Genomic DNA, 6454 nt, shown 5'->3' on the forward strand with positions numbered 1-6454 from the left:
TCAGTTGCGTGTTAGTCCTTGATGAAGGAAATTATTTACTATTTCCAAAGGGTCATGACTCAGTTGCGTGTTAGTCCTTTTTTCAAAAATTAATCCCAATATACCCTCTTTTGAAAAAAAATTCCCAATCTACCCCCTTTTTAAGTTTGGGCTCGTCACTTCAAGTGACGAGGGGGTGCTAAAAGATTTTTTGCTTTATGGGCTCGGCAAATGGAATGACGAGGGGGTGAGCGAAATTTTTTGGCTTCATGGCCTCGTCACTTCAAGTGACGAGGAGGTGCAGGCATTCCTTTTTTTTTTGTTTTTATTTTAAATAGTATTTAATTAATATTAATAATAATTAATTAATAGAAAGTGTAAATAGAATACTAAATATATTAAATACTAATAATTGTTAATATAATTCTTTTTTAAATATTAAATACTAATAATAATTAATATAATTGTTTTTTAAATATTAATTCTATATTTAATTAATATAATTGATTTAATTAAAAATAATAATAATTTGTTTATAAAAAAATATTTAAAATAAATAATAAATAATTTATAATAAATAGTAAATAGTAAATAATAATTTGTGATATTAGTGCAACAGCCGGTGTGTCTAATATTTCCTCATTGTAGTTAAAAATGTATACATGATTTAAATTGCAAAAACAAAATCCCCGCGCCACATCACTAAAACTTAAGGTTTTTTTCTAAAAATTGACGGAATGAACCAAATAGGATAACGGAAGTGAAGTTAAGGGATTAACTTGTAACATTTTTTTTAGTTAAAGGATCAAATAAGGTAACAGAGCTAATGGCCTAATTTATAAAGTTTTTTAGTTAAATGACTAAAGTGTAATATTAAATTAAGCTAAAGAATTAAAATATACATTAAGCCATAAGAATAATTTTTAATAGTAAAATAAAGTTAATTAATGACATATAAAATGATGATTAATGAAATTATAAATTGGTTAATCACATAATTTTTTATCAGTATTCTTTAATTTAAAAAAAAACATAATTACTATTATAATATTTTATTATTCACCGAATAGGTGAATAATGAAATATAATGTAGATGTAAATTTTGATGTCAAAACAGAATATTTATACGTTCATAAGTATACAATATAAAAACATAATGCCTAAGCTCTTGGGATCCTATGATTGCTAATTAACTCTAATAAAAATATTTTTCCATATTTTTCTCACATGCTTGATAGCGAATTTGACATTAATTTATATATTTATTATTCTATTCATTCTAAAATAAATGTCATTTTCATAGATATTAAAAGACATATGATAAATAAAAGATTGTATCAATTTTACCAAATTATATTTATTGTTATTGATGTATTATAATTACCATTAATGTAAGGTGAGAGAAATAATAATTAAAAATATTGATTAGGGGTACACTCAGAAGATAAAAACTAAAACTATATTGGAAACTAAAATACAAATTTATTTTGAAACTATATTAAAAAAAAAAACGAATTGCTTTAATGCCTCGTCACTTCAAGTGACGAGCTTACAAGCAAGAAAAAATTCTTCAGTCCCTCGTCAAATGGAATGGCGAGGCCCCACTAAAAAGGGGGTAGACTGGGAATTTTTTTTCAAAATGGGATATATTGGGACAATTTTTTCAAATGTGGGGCAGGGCAGGAAATTACTCGTGAATAAAGCATGTGAACTCAGAGAGAGGGCTCATTTCATGCATGAGTTTCTTTCTCTTCTCCCAATTCTCTTTCTCACTCTCCAAGAACCAACACAACCCGAGCCCATAAAACCCGACCAAGTTGAATCAAAGTCGATGGTGCCGATGAAGCCAACGACGACACTCAAGATATTTCAAGGTGACGCAGATTAACACGACATCAATGTTCATCCTGCAACCACAAGAGCTTAATCACATCATTCCCCTAGGGTTTCCAACCTTCTGATTCCAAATCCTAGCTCAAAAACCCATAAAACTCATCTAACCCTTTGAATCAAGCACTCAGAAACCTAAACCCTAACTTTCAAGCTTAAAAAATTTCCCAAACCATCACATAAACAAGGAAATCAATAAAGGGACAAGGCTTAAAAGCAATAAACTGCAATACTTAATCAAGGAAAACGCAAAAAGAAATAAAGAAAGTAATGATCCGGGTTTCCCCGGAGTGAACATTTCATTAGGTATATTCCTATTTCTTCCTCTTCTGCTCTTTTTGTTTGCAAACCTCTTCCACTATTTTTTCCTTTGAATGTGATTTTTATTTCTGGGTTGTGGTTGTATGCCTCTGCATGGTCGGGTCTAGCTCAGTTTGGATTTAGAGCTTCTGATATAAAACTCTAATCAACAAAAAATAAAGAGCTCTGAGTGAAATTGGTTTAGGGATTGTGCTTGTTGTTTCTTGCTTCTTAGTGTTGTTTTATTGTGTGTGAGTGCATGAAAAAAAATTGATTAATTTATAGCATAAATGATATGTGTGAGGTAAATATTATGGGAAGATATTTTTGTTTAAAGTGTGTGAATTTGATATGGATAAGAATGAAAATGGGTTGTTAGAGATCTTTTCCCCCAATCCCTGATACTGTGGGATTTAGGCGAGTGGAACTGAAGAAATCGAGTGAAACATGTTAAGAAGTTTTATGACTGGGTTTCTCATTTGTTTTACTGCTGCAGTAATTTCTTTTTTCAAATCAATGCCCTGCTTCTTTTTTTGTTACTATAGTGAAAGCTTATGGTGATTGGAAACAAACTTTGATACTTAAATTTTTTTTGTTGACTTATTTCAATATGTTATGCTTTAATAACTTGTATATTAAAATATTGCACTAGAGAATTCTTGTTGTTTGGTTATGTTTCTACATAACAAGCTTCCTTGCCTTGTTTTGGTTTGGTTTTATTTTATGAAACAAGTTGTATTTTGGTCTCGCATTATCTTCTTGTGATGACTGCATAACTCCTTTTTTTGACATTGCATTGGTGATGAAGATTAATCATAGTGGTAATTTCAAGATGGTTTGAAGCCTTGACATGCTTGGAAACTTATAGCATTAGGCCTCAATTTTATATCAATTAGGATTAGTTCAAATGTATAGGTAAAATGTTAAATGTACCATAACAAAAAATGTGATTTTAATTGTGAATGTCAAGTTTTTTTTGTAACTTTCATGGATACAATGTAATATTAATAACATTTGAAATAATGCTCAATGAAAAATGAATGTTTATGCTTTAGTTGAATTCCATTTTTAAGCTTTTGAACTTAATTGTAAAATGATGGGTTTTATCTTACAAATAAAAAAGAACTTATGCCACTATTAGATTCAAAAGTGATGTCTTCATAAAGCACATGAAGTTAAGTTTGATGGTCATGCATGAAATGAGGATATGAAGATATAAGGATACATATAAAATATCGCGGTAGAATGTACTAAACAATATTCTTTCTAAAAAAAGGCTTTTGATCGTCCAGGGGGAGAAAGTTTTTTGATGTGTTGAGAATGTTTTTTAGTGGATGATGAATACTCGGATTGACGAGCTATATGGCTCGTATCTAACACTCGGGGATATTGTGATATACACCACATTCCTTTTTCATCTTATTTGTGGACGAGTTAAATATAATTAGTTTTTTTGTTGGAAGACGAACATTCAGATGGTAGAGATATACACCTCGTATCCAAACACTCTGGGAATATCGTGATATACACCATGTTTCTTTTTCGTCCAATTTATTATTAAAATGATTTTGGCATCAATCGTGTTAAGAGTTTTTAAAGGGATGATGAGTGCTTTGATTATCGAGATATACACCCCATATCCAAACTCTAGGGGAAAGCGTGATATATATCACTTTCCTTTTTCATATTCATTTGTAAAAAGATGTTTGATTATGATTAAGTATTTTGTAGTTGATTGGGAAAATGCACTCGATGTTGATCGAGGTTTGATTTGCGTTGCAGAATGATTTGAAATGATTTGTTTTTGGTTTTAAATGATTTGAATTTGTGGATTTGAAAATGGTTCTGGATTCATTATTGAAATTGTGGTTAAGTTGTTTATTTTTTGTTTTTATTGATTTAAAGGAGTAGTTGAGAATAGTTTGGAAAAAGTGATTATTTGTAAGTAATAGTGAGAAATTGGTATTGTGCTTAATAAAGTTTTGAAAAGAAAGTTATTTTTTTTAGTTTTTAGTAATATACACATATAATATTAAAGCACATAAATATTTATACATGTACATAAATATAATAATACCATAAAAATATGTTCAATAATGTCTTATAAATTATATTTGTAGTAAGAAAAAATAAAATGAATAAATAAATACAAAAAAAGCAAATAATATAAGAAAAGAAATAAAAAACAAAATGCAAACGGGTTAACAAGCCCAATAGGAGGCGTAATGAAAAAATTGTTGGGATAAGGTCCAAAAAGAGCGCTGGGCAGAAGACCCAAAAGGATAATGAGAGAAGGTTGACTATGGAGTCAACAAGTGACTCAACAGAGGCCATCAGATTTGGATGGGATATCTGAGGTGTCAAATGTTCATACTGAGGAGGGATTAAAGATGGATCAAATGCCATGATGCGTGGCTCACACTAGGAATGGAACACATGAGATAAAACATTGAATGATTGAGTCAACTGATCCAAAGGATCATGACTCAGTCGCGTGTTAGTCCTGAATAAAGGAAGAAAAGTGAATAAAGCATGAGAACTCAGAGAGAGGGCTCATTTCACACATGTGTTTCTCTCTCTCTCTATCTCTATCCTCCAAGAACAAACACAACCTAAGCCAAGAAAACCTGGCCAAGTTGAATCAATGTCGATGGTGCCTTTGAAGGCATATGGTAGTGCTCAAGAAATTTCACGGTGGCACAGATGAACATCACGATAGTGTTCATCCTGCAGCCGCCAGAGCTCAATCACACCCCTCCACTAGGGTTTCCAACTCTTCTGAGTCGGAATCTTGGCTTAAAAACCCCTAAAACTTCCTCTAACCCTTTGAATTGAACACTTAGAAACCTAAACTCTAACTTTCAAACTTCAAAAGTATCCCCTAACCATCACATATACAAGGAAATCAATAAAGGGACAAGGCTTAAAAGCAACAAACTACAATACTCAATCAAAGAAAATATAAAAAGAAGCAAAGAAAGTACCGATCCGGGTGTTCCTGAAGTAAACATATTCCTAACGTATCTTCTTATTTCTTCCCCGTCTGCTCTTTTAGTTTGCAAACCTTTTCCATTCTTTTTTCCTTTGAATGTGATTTTTACTTCTGGGTTGTGGTTGTATGCCTCTATGTGATTGGGTCTAGCTCAGGTTGGATTTAGAGCTTCTGATATGAAACTGTAAACAACAAAAAAGAAAGAGCTCTAAGTGAAATTGGTTTAGGGATTTTACTTGTTGTTTTTGGCTTCTCAGTAGTGTTTTATTGTGTGTGAGTGCATATAAAAAATTAATCATATCACAATTGATATGTGTGAGAGAAAGATTATAGGAAGATATTTTTGTTTAAAGTGTTTGAATTTAATATGGATAAGGATGAAAATGGGTTGTTAGAGACCTTTTCCCTCAATCCCTGATATTGTGGGGTTTCTGTGAGTGGGAGTGAAGGAATCGAGTGAAGCATGTCAAGAACTTTTGTGACTCAGAAGCAAAAAGTACTTATTGAGAAATACTTATTTGCTCACATTGAGTGATAAGTGCACCCTATAGTTAGGACTTGAATAATTATTTACTTTGCTTGGATTGTTCGTTTTGTAATTGTGCCGCCATATTAATTTCAGAATTTAATTTATAAGTTTTCGGTTTTCAATTTTGATTGTTTTAGTGCTACTGTTTTAATCACAAAGTTGTTTTAATCACAAAATATTATATGCATGATTGTTAAATTTCCTATTAGAATCACCCATTTATATCAATTTGCAATAAACATGTATTGTAATGATACACTCATATATGCATGTAGGTTACTACTAGTATTCACTATCATCATTTTATCATTATGTTTAGAATTTTAATTGGTATGCATGCTATGGATATTATGTCAAAATTTGTCCGGAAACCATTTAGGGTCCAGAATATGAGGATCGTCGTTTCGAAGGTACTCCCATCTAAGTTGGAAATTATCGATTAAATTGAGACTCGTTTTTGGGACTGATTTTTATAATATTTTAAATTGAAATTAATTATCACGAAAATGTTAAATTTAGAGATATCGATTCCGTTTTGAAAGAGAGAAACCCGTATCTGAGCTAGAAAATAAAAATCAGATTTTAAATTAAATCAATTGCAACAACAACACTTATTTTAAACAGCAAAAAAAATCATTTTCAAAAATAGAGTTTAGAAGAATATATATATATATATATATATATATATATATATATATATATATATATATATATATATATATATATATATATATATATATATATATATATATATATATATATAT

The 6454-nt window shown here is 30.3% G+C and overlaps 2 long non-coding RNA genes across 2 annotated transcripts; one reads left to right on the plus strand and one right to left on the minus strand.

Annotated features, from left to right (window-relative positions):
• Positions 1 to 1371: 1371 nt before the first annotated feature.
• LOC127086698 (uncharacterized) lies at positions 1372 to 5723 on the minus strand. Its single transcript, XR_007789548.1, has 2 exons — positions 5154 to 5723; positions 1372 to 1886 (listed from the first exon to the last, which is right to left on the minus strand). It is a non-coding gene; the product is annotated as an uncharacterized LOC127086698 (long non-coding RNA).
• LOC127086699 (uncharacterized) lies at positions 1881 to 3223 on the plus strand. The gene is made up of 2 exons (XR_007789549.1): positions 1881 to 2175; positions 2978 to 3223. It is a non-coding gene; the product is annotated as an uncharacterized LOC127086699 (long non-coding RNA).
• Positions 5724 to 6454: the final 731 nt, after the last annotated feature.

Source organism: Lathyrus oleraceus, chromosome 5 (assembly GCF_024323335.1).
Source record: "Lathyrus oleraceus cultivar Zhongwan6 chromosome 5, CAAS_Psat_ZW6_1.0, whole genome shotgun sequence".
Taxonomy (NCBI): domain Eukaryota; kingdom Viridiplantae; phylum Streptophyta; class Magnoliopsida; order Fabales; family Fabaceae; genus Lathyrus; species Lathyrus oleraceus.